The sequence below is a fragment of the Cyprinodon tularosa genome, unplaced genomic scaffold (genome assembly GCF_016077235.1).
Source record: "Cyprinodon tularosa strain WSP-4 unplaced genomic scaffold, ASM1607723v1 ctg189, whole genome shotgun sequence".
Lineage (NCBI taxonomy): Eukaryota > Metazoa > Chordata > Actinopteri > Cyprinodontiformes > Cyprinodontidae > Cyprinodon > Cyprinodon tularosa.
This window is the reverse complement of record NW_024038669.1, coordinates 3,882,303-3,899,280: the sequence shown is the minus strand read 5'-3', so window position 1 is coordinate 3,899,280 and position 16,978 is coordinate 3,882,303. Positions and strand designations below refer to the sequence as shown.

The window sequence follows — 16,978 nt, the reverse complement described above, 5'->3', positions numbered from 1 at the left end:
TCAAATGCCTCATGAGGCTTCATCTCACCATCACTAAACCGATGGTATCAGTATCGGTATCAGCCAATACTGCACAGCAACGTATCGGATATCGGTATCGGGGCCAAAAAAATTGCATTTTTTATACTCTAAAAGGGCCTGCAGCATTGGCTGCTAATAGCTGTTAATATGAAATAGTGTCTGGAGTTAAAACAAGACATCAGAAATGATTTCTCATGTAGAAGGAAGTTTGCAGGCCAGCAGTGACCTCTGATGAGGTTTATCCTGTGCAAGAAAACATTGAAATCCTCCCAGATTCACTTCATGACCTCTTGAGACCCAGACTGGGATCTCTGCAGGTCCAGTTTTAGGCTTTCACTATGATTTTTAGCCTTTTTGTTCATGTAATAAGACATATTTTCTAAAGTTTTCAATGAATAAAGTATGTGATGCGTTTCTGTAAGTAAAATTATTTAAAATGAGCAAGGAAGCACTTTTTGAAGTCTTTTGTCCAGACCCTTTGCTCTGGGTCAGCCCAAACATCTGCTCTGCAGGCAGCTCACGTTTCTGCATCAAACGGCCTCTCTGTATGGAAATCCGCCCAGAATAAGCCAATGTAGAGAGCGTGGGAGTGGGTGGGTGAAAGTGTCCACTCTGCTCGCAGCTCCTCAGCTGTGGGTTCTCCACTCCACTCCACTCCACGGTGATGTAACAGGAAGCAGTGGGCTGACTTCCAACGTCAAGCTGAAGCCGCCTGAGCTGCGCGCATAGAGCCGCGGAGGTCCGCTGTGTTTGGATCACCGAGCCGAGCAGGAACCGAACCGAACCCTGAGCAGAACCAGAGGACTGGAGCGCGTGCTGGATCTCTGTTTCTGGTAAGAAAAGCTGGAATGGATCAGGATTCATTTAGTCCGTTTTTGTTTTTTTTAGGGACGTTCCTGCCGATCGCTGACAGGAGTCAGTTTGGAGCAGAGAAAAAAAAACAAAAACGGTTCTGCATGTCTGAACTGAGCGCATCTGGATCCGTCCTCATTTAATCTGCATTGCTTTGCTGTCAGGAGGTGTGAGCGTGGAGGAAAATCCACGCACGGCGTGTCAAACCGTGATCACTGTATTGCAGCATGGCCACAGTCTGTGGCAGACTGCGCGTTAAAACGGTTCCAAGCGGTCGGCTTTGATATTAAATGTCCATTGATTGTCTGGAAGCAGCGCTGAGTCAGCTGCAGGATTTCTGCTGAACAATCCAGAGCTGCCATCCCTTCCACAGATTGACAAATGGCCCCCACAGAAAGCTTGAATCCCACCCAGGCTCCTTCCACTCTGATTAAACTGGAGAGCAGTGAAGCGTTCAGCTGAGCCTCCCAGTCCAGCCATCATGCTCTCTGCTTGCTAAATCATCTGCATGGTTACATAAGCAGCAGCAGCAGATTTGGACATGCTGGAAGTTTGTAGGCTGGATGATGGAGAAGAGGATGGATGGAGGTGCTGGTGCGTAGGAGGAAGGTGTGATGCTCTGGTGTTGATAAGGTGGAGGTGAAAGGTCAGAGACCAGCTCAAAGCTGAGTGCTTCTTTGGAGCAGCTTCTGATATTCTTTGCTGATTGAACTGGAAGTGCATACTGGTTGTTTCACGCTGTCTGAACCTAAAGTTAGTCCCAGTCTGGGCTGAACTCCTCGGGTCAAGCTTGATCCCACTGCGGGTTGGACTCCGTTGCGGCTGCTTCTGCTCCCTGGTTCAGTCTGTGGTTTTCAGGGATAGGAAATGTGTCTCATATTTGCTTTTGAGAATTCTGAAATCTTAAGCTTCCCCTGGAACAGTTGGGGGGAGTCATGGGTGATCCCAGGGGCCAACAGGGGCCAGTGTCTCTGTAGATATGGTAATTGCTCCTGTTGTGTCGCCTGAATCAAATACAAAATAGAGAATATGTTAATGATGAATATATTATGATATGCATCAGAGCCAGAACCGATAGGTTTCTTGGACTATTTAATATTTTTAGTTTTACAGTTTTATTTTATTTATGTTTTGCAAATGAAGTTGTTGCACTTCTAGCTTCAATCATATTGAACTGATTGTTGTTGTTTTTTCTGCTGCAGATGTCTCTTTGGTTCACTTTGTATGTCAAATAATGAACTTTCGACTTTTTCAGTTTTTAGTTATTTTGTTCGGTTTGTCCATGAAAAAGAATCGGCCCCACCCTGACCTCCCTGGTTAATTTGGTCTAGAACCACCACTGTGGGACTTTGAAGACCATGATGGGTGGACTGGTCTCCACTTAATAAGTCCTCTGCATGGTTACATAAACAACAGCAGATATGGACATGCTGGACATTGGCCATGAAAGCGGATGGTGCTAATAGTGATGGTTGTGTGTAGGAGGCGGATGTGATGCTCAGGAGTTGTTCTGATGGAGGTGAACAGAGATAACCTCCAGTCCAGAGATGACTGGAGTTCATGGCTATTTGTGTCCATGAGGGGAACTCATCACTTTGCAAAAAAAAGAAACTATAACGATGATTTACCAATTTAATATTGGTAAATTTCCATAAATTAAGACCCTCATCTGTTGCGTCTTGAGATGTTAACAAGCACTTAAAGTCAGTCTAAAGATAAGTGATCACATAAAAAAAAAAAAAAAAAAAAAATTCCTTTATTGTTCCACAACGGGGGAATTTGTTTCCTTTATTTTGACCCATTCTTTTGGGGAGCAGTTATTACTATTTGGTTATAGCTCTCATATTACAAGAGGTAAAAAAAGAAGCAAAATATGCAGCTTCATTATGCCCTCGTCTGATTGGCTGATGGATATTCTAATGTGTTCTATTAAAGCTTATCTTAATCCTTTATTATATTTAGAATAGAAATTGACTTTGTTTTCATTACACTGTGACAAGTACAGAGCAACGGAATTAACTCTCTGCATATAACCCATCCCCTTTGGGAGCAGTGTGGGTTAAGGGTCTTGCTCGGGGACCCAGAGTGGGAGTGGGGATTGAGCTAAGAACCTCTGGAACACAACATGCCCTAATCACTAGACCACCACTCCCCCTAGGTATAATTCTATAACCCCAAACATTTATTTCAATCCCTGGAAAGCAATACAGCAGCAAACTCACTCTCTCATGAGAAGAAGATAAAACTTTATGAGGACCTGCTTCTGTTGGGATACAATACCGCCCACATGCAGAACAACAGGTATGGAGGCAGGTTATGAAGGGTTTATCAGGTGCTGGGCCTCTGACTTTTCCTCATATTTAGCGTTTTTCCTTAGTTTATCTTTTCTGCATTCCATAGTCCCAATTTCATCAAGCATGAGGCTACTGCTGTCTACTATCTATTTCTATTTCAGCTTGTTACACGTTTTCCAGCTGTTTCTGTAAATTTTGCGAGAACGAGACATAGAGGATGCAGTTTCTTCCAGTTCACAAATAAAATGGCTCCTTATACATGTCGTGTTAAATGAGAGGCATTTTAGCTGTATGTTGGGATAAGATTTGGACAGCTTGGTGAAGCCAGATAGACGGGACGCCGCAGCGACCAATACAGTCTCTCTGTCACTGTTGTCTTCAGAAAAACGTCTTTTGAACATCTCTGGGTTGTGATGGGGAAACGTCCATTTTGTGACATCCAACCCGTAGAACGTGACACCGAAGTTTTACTGTCAGTGTTGGGAAAGCAGCTGTTGAATGTGGGATTGTCAACAGCAGTGCTGTTTCCAAAATATGTATTTCAATTGGATGGACCATTTCTTAAAGAGAAATATTTTAAAATGTGATGTTTACGGAAGAGAATTAGCGCCATTGGAAAATAAGTTTCAATTCTGAGAAAAAAGTAAAATTAAGAGAAAAAAATAAAGAGAAATCTAAGAAAAAACGGTGAAGTTCTTAGGAAGAAGTGAGAATTCTGTGGGAAAAAAGGTAAAAAAAAAAATAAGAATTCTGAGATCAAAATCTGAATTTTGACTTTTTTAGTGGGTTCCTTTTTTTCAATGGCCCTAATCCTTTTTATTTACATCCTGTCCAACTTTACACCCCAACCCTCTGTTTTATCATTTAAAGCTTTGGTTTGAATTTTTTTCATTAGTTTTTTCTTCTGCGTCAAGAAAAGTATAAGCTAGTTATTGTCTTTTAGTCATATTTGTATTTATTTATTTTTTTTATAAATTTAAACGTTATTTCAATGTCAACATGACTTAAATGTTTTCCACTCATTGAAAATAACCTCTTATTTAATTACAAGAGCTGCTATCTTTTAATTTGAAAATATCACACTTTTACACAATTATTTGCTGTTTATGAACCTGTTGATGGAATTTACTTCAAACAATGACTCTATGTATTAGCTAGGGCTGGGCGATATTGCTTAAAGATATATTGTTAGATTATTTTGTGATAGCACCAGAAATCTTTTCCCTTTAGGTTCATTAGAAAATTTGACGAAAAATAAATAATATATAAAAAAACATGTTTTATATGAAATATTCCTTCTCAGAGTAGACTTGTTTTACAGTTTGGAATGCTATGCAGTTGCAAACAATGAAATACAAGATATTTTCAGCCAGTGGAATTAAACACTGAGCTAGTTCAACTATTGCGGCCCAACAACTGAATTTGCTCAATTTGTATTTGTGGTAAATCATGGTGGAAAAACAACAACTCATCGCAAATGTTGACAACAATAAACATTTAGAGACATCTTATGATTTGACCCATTCATATCACAACGATCTACAGATTGTGAAAAACCCTTGAAAAGAAAATACTGTGTGCCATACGAGCCCACCTAAAATGGGACAGAAAAGCAGGTCAATGGGGAAAAACCTCTTGAAATCTAAATGGTGAAGGCATTGTGTCTGCGAGAATGAAATGGGCTTCAAACATACCAATCCTTAAGGGTTTTCTGCTTGATCTGACTGAGACTAGTGTGCTCACAGGTACTTGTGACCATTCCCAAGTACCTGTAATTGTCTTGAGATGAATATCCGCACTCTCTAAGTACTTGGTACTATCTTGAAACCTCGTCTTCTAAGTCTTGGTTTTGCGTCAGTTTCAGACATGGGAATCTTTCCTTGCCACGACCAAAGCGGCTTCACTGTCAGTTACTGTCAAATTCCTGGTTTCGTTCCAATACAATTAATGAAGCTTTCCACTCAGAGACCACAGTAGCCAAGACTTAGAAGATGATAGAGATGAAACACAAGAGCCAGAACATTCCTTAATGCAAACAAGTGGATGTTTTCCTGTATGTGGTAACACTGAGAGACAAAGAGTGAGTGTTAAGTCCTCCACCTGTTGCCTCCACTCACTCCTCCTGCTGCTAATGCTAAGTAAGCTAACACTAAGCTGGATCTTTGTTCCTTTCAGAGCTGTCTCTGTAACTTGTCTCCAGCTTGTCAAATGTATTGGACCAGTGGGATGTGATGCAAGATGGGCATTCTTTTGGATGAGATGCTGGAAACATTTGATCTGGCATTTCAACCTCATACAGAAGGCAGAGCAGACTGGTCTGGTACCAGAGGAGCTATGGTGACTGGACCTAGGTGCTGATGGGCATTGTCACAATTTGTCCTACCAGCATGGCATTGCTGATTAGCTGAACGTCTTGGTAGTGACGTCTAAAAAAAATGACATAGGAGTTACGTTTGCACAATAAAAATGAATATACACATAAACAAAGGACATTTTATGCAGCCTGCGAGCATCAGGCGTCTACAGACAATCCAAAAAAGTTTAAAAAAACGATCCACTGGACTTTGCTTCCAAGTTTGAAGACGTTTCACTTCCCATCCAGGAAGCTTTTTTGATTCAGAATGTCAGGAATAATGTTGAGTTCGAGGTTTTATAAAGTAGCCCAACAAAGCCTTGTTTTGAAAAGGACGAACGGGACTACCCCTTTGGAATGGGGTACCCCATACCTGTCTAAGTCTCTGAAAGGGGGGGTAACTGGCCTTGCTGAATAGGCAAGGTCTTCTTCTACCCTGTATGGGGTTGGGGTTGTGATGATAGCGAGAAGGGATCAACTCAATTTCTGCATTGTAGGTTTTCGAAAGCTGAAATTTGAGTCCACCCCCTCTGTTTAACGTTGGTTTTTCTTTCTTAACAACTATTTTTGTTGACCAAAATGTGAACATTCTGGTCCTCAAAAGAATGTCCTTTGTCCATAAAGTGTTGATGTACCGCCAAGTCTTGTCTGGAGGAGGTCGCTCTTCTGTGTTGGGCCATGCATCTGTGAAGAGGTTGTTTGGTTTCTCCAATATGAAGATCAGAGCATTCCTCACTGCATTGAACTGCATATACCACTCCGCTCATATTTGGTCTGGGAGTTTTGTCCTTAGGATGCACTAGTCTCTGTTTAAGGTTCCTTTTTTGGTTTGAAATTGGATGTACTTGTCTACAGACAAGCTTTGTTCGACAGTATTAGATCCACCATGGCAATCAAGTTCTGGTGACCCAAACGTTTGTAGGAAACCTACAGTATACTAGCTTAAAATTAGGTGTTAAAAAATCAGAGTCAACTTGTTTTACTCTAAATAGAGTATTTATAACTTTACTGATTGTAAATCAGCTGAAGTTTTCGAGCTATTAGTCAGTGAAAAATTTGACAGCCATGCAGCTTCTTTTAATTTATATGGTGTTGATTAACCACCATCCTTTGAGAAGTCTTCTTGATTTTGGCGCTACAACTAATTTGAAGTGGCAACAAATTTATCTGAAACAGAGTTCTATTCAACTTTTTCTGTGCAGCGGCCTGATGCTTGCTGGTTTCCTGTTTATGTGCTTTGTTTTGTTGTCAACACTGTGGAGCTACATGCTAGATCCTTCTTTCGGCTCTCTGCTGACCTCATGGTGAAGTTATCATGTTACAAAAGCTCCAACAATGATCATATGCACCATGGCCTGCAGTCGATCCTGGATTCAGTTTCATTTGAAACCCTTTGAAATTTCTTATTCCTCACACACTCATGAATATTGAAAGATATCCCCACCCCAATCCAGACACAGTTCGGCCTCAGCAGGGGTCTGCAGTGATGTGGCTAATCTTCAGTTCTGCGTTGAATCTGTGGTTTAGGTAGCATAGACGTGGAAAAGAAGCTGAACCTGAGCATTTTTTTCCATCCTGTGAAATATAAAATATTTATGTTCAGCTATAGCTATGGCTCTGGATCCTTTTTCTACTCCATGTTTTCAGGTGCTGTGAGCAAACGTCTGCAGCAATCATTTGTCTAAAACTTTGCTGAATGAACTTGCTCTGCTGTGAAAGTATGATTTATTATTGTAAAGCTAAGGCAGATGTTAGCTGTGATGGTAGCTGACCAATTATATTGGTTGCAATCGTTGATAAAATGTTGAGTATTTTGTGCTTATACGGGGCTTCAGAGAGGAGATACATTTCAGGAGAGGTCCCTCAAATGATTTTAAGACAGTAAGCCATTAATCTATATAATCCGGTCGGTAAATTCCTTTATTTCAAGAGATGAAATCTTTTTTGAATATCAAAAGGTTTGCATTGATGAAAATAAAGCTTTTTCAGTTTTACTCCTTTATTATTATATATCCCACTTAGCTTAGCTGTTACATTTTAGCTGTTTTCAGTGTGTAATGGTAATTATTAGTATTATTTTTTGTACCATTAGTGGCCTTTATTTGATAGTATACAGGGAATATGATTGTCCTCCAGTCTTTTATCATTTATTCTTTAAAGATTGTAGAGCTGAAAAGATTGAATCAGAAAGTAATACATTTGAGAAATGTAAAAAGGGTTTCATTCAGAATAGAAAATTAAAAGATGAGGTTAAAATTTGTTCTGACAATGGGAGAAAAAAACTCCAAAAACAAATAAATACATTTATTGTCCTATTAACACTGATTTAAAACCAAAAATACCTTGACAATCAATATCAATAATGTATCACTGGAGCAGCAGATCAATAATTTTTACCTGGTGCGTTAATCGATGGACCAGTTAGCCGCGCTCCAAGGGCAGCATCTTCTAATTTCTGCCACAGTTTCTGTTCAGAGCAGCACATCTGTAGGTTTTTCTGTTTGAGGTTCTGCAAGCTAAAAAAATCAGAGGCTGCAGAGAAAATATTTACTCTTTTTTTGAATATTAATAAGGAACGAATGAATAAATCATTACTGGAGAAATGCTGTAATGAGTTGAATTAAACGTTGGCGGTTATCTGCATTTAAAATCTATTCAAATCAGTTTTGCAGTCAGGAAATCAGTCATTCTCTCTCCTCTGTTTTAAAGCCTCGCATGAATTTCTCCTAAAAATCTGACAATGACTGATTGCTTTTTGTTATTATTGATTAAACAAAGATGAACAAATGATGAATAACTTCTGTCTCCATCTAAGCCTATGATGGATCACTATGTGTGTGAAAAATGACACTCCAGCTGCTCCAAAAAAACGATCAGCCAGATTCTGCTTCAGATGCGGTAATTTCTGTTGATCATTAGCGTTATGGAAGCGGAAGTTCAGTACGGTTGTTGTTCTGGAGCGTACAGGTGTGTCTAAATACCATGAGGGTGGAAAGAGATCAGTGGCCTCAGAGAAGCAGCCGCTGCTCCTTATTAGGGCCAAAAGTTCTGAATCAATTCGATTTCGATTCATACAGTTCTAAATCGATTAATTTAGTTTCGATCTGGTTTTAATTCATTTCAATTCAGTTTATTTATATAGCGCCAAATTCACAACACATGTCATCTCAAGGCACTTTACAGTTCAACCAGATCATACAGTCAAATTGATTCAAAGTTTTCTATCTAAGGAAAACCAGTTGATTGCATCGACTCATTGACTCAAATACAATCCCTCACGCTAAGCATGCTTGTAGCGACAGTGGAAAGGAAAAACTCCCTTTTAACAGGAAGAAACCTCCAGCAAAACCAGACTCAATAATGAATGTGGTTCAGCTGTGTTTGAAAACACTCATGTATTTTGTTTTCTTCCTGTCACATTAAAAACAAAGTGCAAACTTGTAATCAAGACAGTTTAAAATAAGCAGCGTTGTCTGTAACAACTAGAGGGTGTTTGCTGCTCAGCCCCCATTTGTTAATGTCTTCAGTCAAACTATTAGCTATATTTGCAGCTGTCTGGCTTGAAGTAATCTAGAATGTGAACGTCACCGTGATCACTATAAAATTAATCAATCTCATTCCCTAGACATCGATTTTGGAAAAATGTAAAGGAATCCTTTCAAAATCGATTAAATCAATTTTTTTACCCAGCCCTACTCCTTATTAGCCTAGGAAAGGTTTTAAAATCATGTCCAAACTATCTGAAGACCATCAGTCCACATAGAGAAAGATTATTTACCTCAAACAGCTGCTTAGTTTCCCAGGAGGGAACTTTTTAGCAGATTTAGTCCAAGGTTGAAGCGTGAAGCTCATACAAAATGACCAAAAACCTGAAGAGTTCCTCTTTATCACCCCTTGGATAACACTGGCCATCCCATTGCTATTTTTAATAACTGAAGCTGAGTTTTCCACACATCAGCTAATGCACCTGACTTTTCCCTTTACCAGTAAATGCAGCATGCTTTGGGTTACTGTGTGATGGTTTGATATACCCCGTTATGGTGGGAGAGAAATGAACCGAAGTTCCGTCTCTTTAAATTATCTTCGACAGGAGGGTGAACCCTGCACTGTCTGAGGGAGACTTCATCATTGGGGCTGCAGGAGGTTCCAATCGAGTTTGTGAGTTGAAGTAATTAATTTAGCCTTTTCTATCTGTTGAAAGTCCAATGCTGTTTGTCACTTATGCTGCTTGGTTTAATATGTTCGCTTGTGAACTAATGTAAACTGCGTATTTGCTGCTGTCATACACGTGCAGCCCTCATTCTGATTTCCAGCTGGATGATTTTCCCCGTCTGAGACCCAATGATTGCTTTTTGCAGAAGTTTTGCATCCTTGGCTACGGAAGAGGATTAGGGCCACTGAAAAAAAAAAAAAGTTAACTGATTTTTAAATTTTATTTCCGTTTAACATGCGAAAAAAGTCAGAATTCTGACTTTAATCTCAGAATTCTGACTTTAATCTCAGAATTCTGACTTTTTTTATTGTCAGAATTCAGTCAGAATTCTGAGATTAAAGTCAGAATTCTGAGGAAAAAGTCAGAATTCTGAGATTAAAGTCAGAATTCTGAGATTAAAGTCAGAATTCTGAGATTAAAGTCAGAATTCTGACCTTTTTCTCAGAATTTTGACTTTTTTCCCATATTAAACTGAAATAAAATTTAAAAATCAGTTAACTTTTTTTTTTTCCACTGGCCCTAATTCTCTTCCGTACTTGCAAACAAAAAAAGTTATTTTCATGTTTTTGTTTTTAAAGTGGTAGGGAATTCATATTTAAATTTAAAATCATTCTGGCTTACGGTAATCATGTATATAAATGTACTCTTTAACAGACCATGTTGTCAAAAAAAATGTCTTAAAATGTTTGTTGTTGTTTTTTCCATTATCTTATGCAGGCCAGTTAGTTATACAACAGTTTGTACACCTAAATTCGACCAATCGTATATCAACAGTCATCTGTTGAAGAGAGGATTAACATTTCTGGGATGGACTGGTGAAGTCAGACAGAACCTACCGCTCAGAGATGCTGCTTCTGCTGCTGGATCGTAGGGATGTACTTAGTATGTCACATGCTGTTTCCCCGTTTCAGTGACATCATGGTGAAATCTTTCATGAATATTTTTCTATTTCAGAGTAGAGCTGCAACTTGCGATTATTTTGCAAATCGATTAATCTGTCAATGATTTTTTTAACTAATCGATTAATAATCGGATAGCCAAAGGTTCCTTAGAGATTTTTTTTTTTTTTCTTTAACGAAAGTAAACCAGGTGAAACTAAACCTTCCATTTGAGGAGTTCTGGATAGAGCTTATTGATAGACCAAAACATCTTTCTATCTTAAATGCAAAATATTTATATATTTTTTTTTAAGTTTTTTTACATAATTAGTGCTCTAAGTGAGTTGCTCTGTCAGCTAAAGGAATGTTTTAGAGTCTCCAGGTTAATGATTAATCGATTACTGAATTAGTTGACAATTATTTCAGTAATCGATTAATCAGATTAATTGTTTTAGCCCTAATTTTGAGGTTAGATTATAAAATTTGTTTATTTTGTTGTCAAACCAAACAAAAATGCTTTGATCTGACAGACGATAGCTTCGTTTATTGCGACTCTAAGATTCTATTTTACTCTAAATCACCTTGTACATGTCAGACTCTCAGTCGGATATTTGGCTTCCTGTCGGCCGGTTTGTCTCGGCTCCGGAGTTATTTTTGTCTCTGGTTTATCCGTGGGGATTTTAGGGGTTCACAGCTGACATTCTTCGAGTTCAACTGTTGAAAGAGTTATGTGCTGCACAAAAGGAGTGAATAATGCATGAGTGACATTTTCAACTACCAGCTGCTTCCTGAATGAGGTGAGAAATCTCTTGTTTAAGGACTTTGAGGATCTCTTGCAGATACTATAAAATTAAGCCCTGAAACGTTTTTGCCTTAACTGCATCCTAAAGAGTTATTTAAGGTTTTGTTTGGAGGGAAAAGTCTGTATCAAAGATCCAGAGATATTATGAAGACCCAGTTCGTGAAACAGATTGGAGCAGACACCAGCAGGAACAGCCCTGGAACTCCCTCTCAGCTGCACGCTGCTCTAATGATGCATCTTAATGCAGGAAGGAAAGCTCTCTGCAGAGCTATAGCTTGATAGATTTACAAGGATCCCATAGAAATGAGACCTGAAGCTCCTGAGGAAAGTTTATAATCATGCATTTCATTCTGAGCAGCTGGTTGTTAATATGTCCAGCTGTATAAACTGGTAACTCTGTTTTGAATCCATCTCAAAGCTGAAAGGTTTCGCACTAAGGAGCATTGAGCGAGGGGAGCGCACGATGGACAGGTTTTATTTTTAACCCGTATATTTTTAACTGAGTATTTGTGCTATTTTTTCCTTTGCGCAGAGTGGAGGCCTCCTCAATAGGATCATCTTTCTGTGGGAAGAGCCCCTTTTGACCTCAAGACAAGCACCCTGCTCTCTAGTTTCAGTCACTTTAGACTGTTGCGTAATAATCAGACCTATCTCAGTTGTTTTGTTGATTGATTTAAATCGTATATTAATACTGTTTCTGGTATTCACAAACATATCAATCAGAGAGTTTTTATCCAGTGTTCAATCTTCTTTTTCCATTATTTCCAACCTTGTGGAACAAAGCAGGACCCAGGGCCTCAGTGTAGCAGGTTTTCTTCTTCAGATGTTTGGAGGATTCGTCAGGAGAAAAAAAGACTAACTTAGCAGCAGTCTTCTAGTGTGCATTCCTTGTATTTCCTGCAGACTTTGATTCTATTCATAATAAAAAATATTTTTTTGGACAGAAGTGAATTATTTGTTGCTTCACTTAAATTCTGCAGGCCATGTGGCCTGCTGCCACCTGCTGGAGAAAACTCTGTGCAGCAGGCTACACATTCCTGGATCTTCCTTTTGACTAAAACTCTCGTCCTGTGAGGGAGTCAGTGATATCGATTCAGAATACTTATGCAGCCGTGTTGGGTGGTCAGTGTCAGTAACAGTTGAAAAGTCAAGATAGCAGCTTGGATGGTGGTCTAGCTTGTAACAATAATGCCTTGCAGCACTAAAATCATGGGTTTGATCTCAGCCTGACGCATTTCTGTATGAAAAGCATTTAGTTTTGCGTAGATGTCAACAAATCTCTATTGCTTTTCATTGCTTAGGAAAAAAAGATGCACCTTACTAATTAAATTTGAGTAAATTTAGTCAACTTGAGCGCTAATTCCTAAATTAGCTTTTTTTGGCTACATTTTTTATATATCAAATATAAATATATTTTTTTTTTCTTTTTTTTTTTTAAGAATGCATAACGACATGGATAAGAGCCAAAAAAAAAAATAGTGTTCATTTTTAGCCTTCCAAATTGAGTTGGTATCAGATTGGATCAAATTGAAAATAACTGGTTTGGATGAAGTAAAATACTTTTGTGAAGTTTGAACTAATATTTTTGAGTGTAGAATAATTCAGTCCAGATTTGAGAGACCTAAATTAAGAATTTGAACAGAATATTCATTCTCCAGAGTTGTTAAAAAAATAGCCTTTTACTTAAATTCTGATCCTGGTGGCCTTTTTAATGTTTGTTTAGAGTTGTATATCAGGAAACATAACTAAAATGGAATTTGTTTTATCTTATATTTCTCTACACTGTCAGGTTTACCTGATTTAATTCCCTGATTCTTAAAGAAAAGCCAGATGGCTGCGTATGGAGCGTGTAAAAAAAAGAAAGGAATACCAGCCTCTTACAACCCAAAGAGAAGGTATCTGGCTGCGACTCGTTCCATGATTGAGAATCTCACAAAGCTTCATCATTTGTTCTGTCCTTTTTTCACTTTGGTGGGATGTGTCAAAGGTGTGTTATTATTTTTTTAAATGCATGAAATGGAAACTTAATTGCTATTTTTATGAGAATGACCTTGTAAAGAGTTGCCAAACAGATTACAGTTGTGGTTTTGCTGAAGCCAACAGTGTTTGCTATAAATAGAGACATTACTGTCCTTGCAACTTCCTGTAGTGCATTGTACATCTGCATTGTTCTGAAGGATGGAATGATGGGACCCAGTTTGATATAATCGCTTCTGATTCCTCTGATCAGGAATGAAGAAAAAACAAAGTTCCGAGATACTCATAGCTAATGTAGATACATATGTTGATGTCAGAGTATTTGGTTAAGTAAGTTTGGTCGATACTTTTCAGCTCTGTGATCCAAATTCAACTAAGACGGTTCATTGGTAATTAGATTGTAGCGTTCCTATTGGACAATAAGGTTGCTATGGGTTACATACAGGGTCAAGTCTAAGCCATTAGGAGCTTTATGTTGGGTCTAGACTGACACTTGTCTGGCTGCTATAGTGGTTCGGTCTCTGGCCTTAAAAGTAGCCTCAGTTCTTCTAAGTTCTTAAATAAAAGGAAGATGGACTTTTCTTTTATTTCTCTAAAACATGTATCCTTTTGATCTAAAGTACAGTTTTGAATATAGATTGGATATGGTGAGCTTTATACTGTAGATTGCTGTCTGAACAATCACACTAATACGAGAATTTAGCTAGTCGGATGAAGTCATGAGAAAATCAACCACAGGGGAGTGATGCAGTTATTGTCCCCTACACCCCCATTATGGTAGCACGCACAGACGGGTTAAACATGGAGGACTAATAACCTCACTGTGGGGAAATACATGGACATTTCCTTTTCTTATCACCGTTTCCAGATTGTATACTGGAGGGATAGAGAAAATGATCATAGCTTTATACCGTAGTTTTAATAGTTAAGTAGTTGTTGAGGTTGTTTAAAGTCTATTTTTTGTACAAAACTAAAGGAATAAATGGGGATAAACTAAAGGGATAAACTGGTACTGACTAGTGTTGCAGCAATACGGATACCAGTATCGGGCGGTACCCCGATCAAGCACTAAAATTGTGGTATCGGTATCGGCGAGTACCAACAAATAGGGCTCCCATACCATTTTGAGAGCCAAGCGTTTATTCAATTATTGTCACCCACTCCAGTTTCATAGAAGTTCTACTGGATTCACTTTGTTTTTGTATTTTTCCTGCTTTACAAAAGTAGGCAGCAGCTTGACAAAACCATGAAGGCAATTATTTTACATCCAAGTAGTATGCAGTTCTTTATATATACACACACACATTAATTTCATACTGATGGTATTGGCAAATAGCCTCGTGAGACCATCCTGATCTCGCGAGCTTTCAAGGTTTCACTCGCCGATCAGTCTGGCTACTCTCTGTTAAAGAAAATTTGGAGCAGTTCACCAAACGAAGGTCCAATCAGCGTTGGCTTTGAGGCGGGTTGAGGTGTGACGCAACGAGAAGCGCGACAGTTCAGTCTAAAGAACATGGCGGGTTCAGCCGATGAAACTAGCGTTAGCGTGGCTATCGAGCAAGTTTTATCGGAATTACAGAGTATTTCTTCACTGAAAGAAGAGCAAAACACTGCTCTGGAGGCTTTTCTCAGAGGAAAATATGTTTTTGCTCTTCTCCCGACTGGTTTCGGCAAGAGTAGCCTGGCTTGTGGTTGTGTTTTCGTCGTCGCTCTGTTAGTACGTCATATGCTTCGTTGATCTGATTGGTTTATTTGGCCCATCTATCACCAACATAGGCCAATCAGCTAACCAGTATTTTCGCCCCTTCCCAAAATTATTTCAACGGAAGGTTTCCAGATGGATATGCGGAGCAAATCCATCTGGCGGAGTCAGGTTAATTAGCAAATACCGCACAGCCAGGAATCGGGTATCGGGGCCAAAAGAATGGCATCTGCGCAACACTAGGGGTATGCTCATCTGACAGAAGACAGTATCACATCACTTCAGAAGGCTGGACAAAATGTGACTAAAAAAACAAAAAAAACATATTTTTATGACAAGATAAATTCCCTAAAAGAGCAAGGTTGTTGTTTCGTGTAGATTAGCTTCCAGAAAGAGTCTCTTCGCCTTTACTTTGAGCTATTTTGGCGTTCTGCTTCTCATCGGTCCTCCGTGATCTAAGAAAATGTTTGTTTGTTTCACAGTGCAGGCACAGCGTGGTTAAGCTGGCTGCTTCCTTCTTACATATTGTCTGTCCACTTGTTTACACAGGAACCTGAGGGAACTTGTGGGTAGAATCAGAGATGCATGAATCAAGGGATGCACCACTTTGTACATGATGGAGTAAGATTAGCATTTTATAATAATTAAAAGCTCAAAACCTTACCTGATAAAGTCCCTTTAATCAAAATATATATAAAATTTGGCAGCAGTTGTTCTAAACTGCTCTGGTTTGTTTCTTTCATCATATAAATCCTGCGTACTATGAGTGAAATGTGGCTTCTGTGTCGTCTGTGGAGAAGATTTGAAAATGTGATAAGAAACTGTGCAGAAGTTTTTCTACCTACACTATATTGCCAAAAGTATTTGCTCACCTGCCTTGACTCACATATGAGCTTAAGTGACATCCCGTTCCTAATCCATAGGGTTCAATATGACATCGGTCCACCCTTTGCAGCTAGAACAGCTTCAACTCTTCTGGGAAGGCTGTCCACAAGGTTTAGGAGTGTGTTTATGGGAATTTTTGACCATTCTTCCAGAAGCGCATTTGTGAGGTTGCACACTGATGTTGGACGAGAAGGCCTGGCTCTCAGTCTCCGCTCTAATTCATCCCAAAGGTGTTCTATCGGGTTGAGGTCAGGACTCTGTGCAGGCCAGTCAAGTTCATCCACACCAGACTCTGTCATCCATGTCTTTATGGACCTTGCTTTGTGCACTGGTGCACAGTCATGTTGGAAGAGGAAGGGGCCAGCTCCAAACTGTTCCCACAAAGTTGGGAGCATGGAATTGTCCAAAATGTCTTGGTATGCTGAAGCATTCAGAGTTCCTTTCACTGGAACTAAGGGGCCAAGCCCAGCTCCTGAAAAACAACCCCACACCATAATCCCCCCTCCACCAAACTTTACACTTGGCACAATGCAGTCAGACAAGTACCGTTCTCCTGGCAACCGCCAAACCCAGACCCGTCCATCAGATTGCCAGATGGAGAAGCGCGATTCGTCACTCCAGAGAACGCGTCTCCACTGCTCTAGAGTCCAGTGGCGGCGTGCTTTACACCACCGCATCCGACGCTTTGCATTGCACTTGGTGATGTATGGCTTGGATGCAGCTGCTCGACCATGGAAACCCATTCCATGAAGCTCTCTGCGCACTGTTCTTGAGCTAATCTGAAGGCCACATTAAGTTTGGAGGTCTGTAGTGATTGACTCTGCAGAAAGTTGGCGACCTCTTCGCACTATGCGCGTCAGCATCCGCTGACCCCGCTCCATCAGTTTACGTGGCCTACCACTTCGTGGCTGAGTTGCTGTCGTTCCCAAACACTTCCATTTTCTTATAATACAGCTGACAGTTGACTGTGGAATATTTAGGAGCGAGGAAATTTCACGACT

General features: G+C 39.6%; 1 protein-coding gene across 1 annotated transcript in view; it reads left to right on the top strand.

Moving 5' to 3' along the window:
• The first annotated feature begins 622 nt into the window (after positions 1-622).
• The window catches only part of calcrla (calcitonin receptor-like a), a 47,386-nt gene continuing 31,030 nt past the window's right edge, over positions 623-16,978 (top strand). Inside the window, exon 1 of the mRNA XM_038282908.1 lies at positions 623-854. The gene's annotated coding sequence lies outside the window, so the exon portion shown is untranslated. The remainder of the gene's footprint in view (positions 855-16,978) is intronic.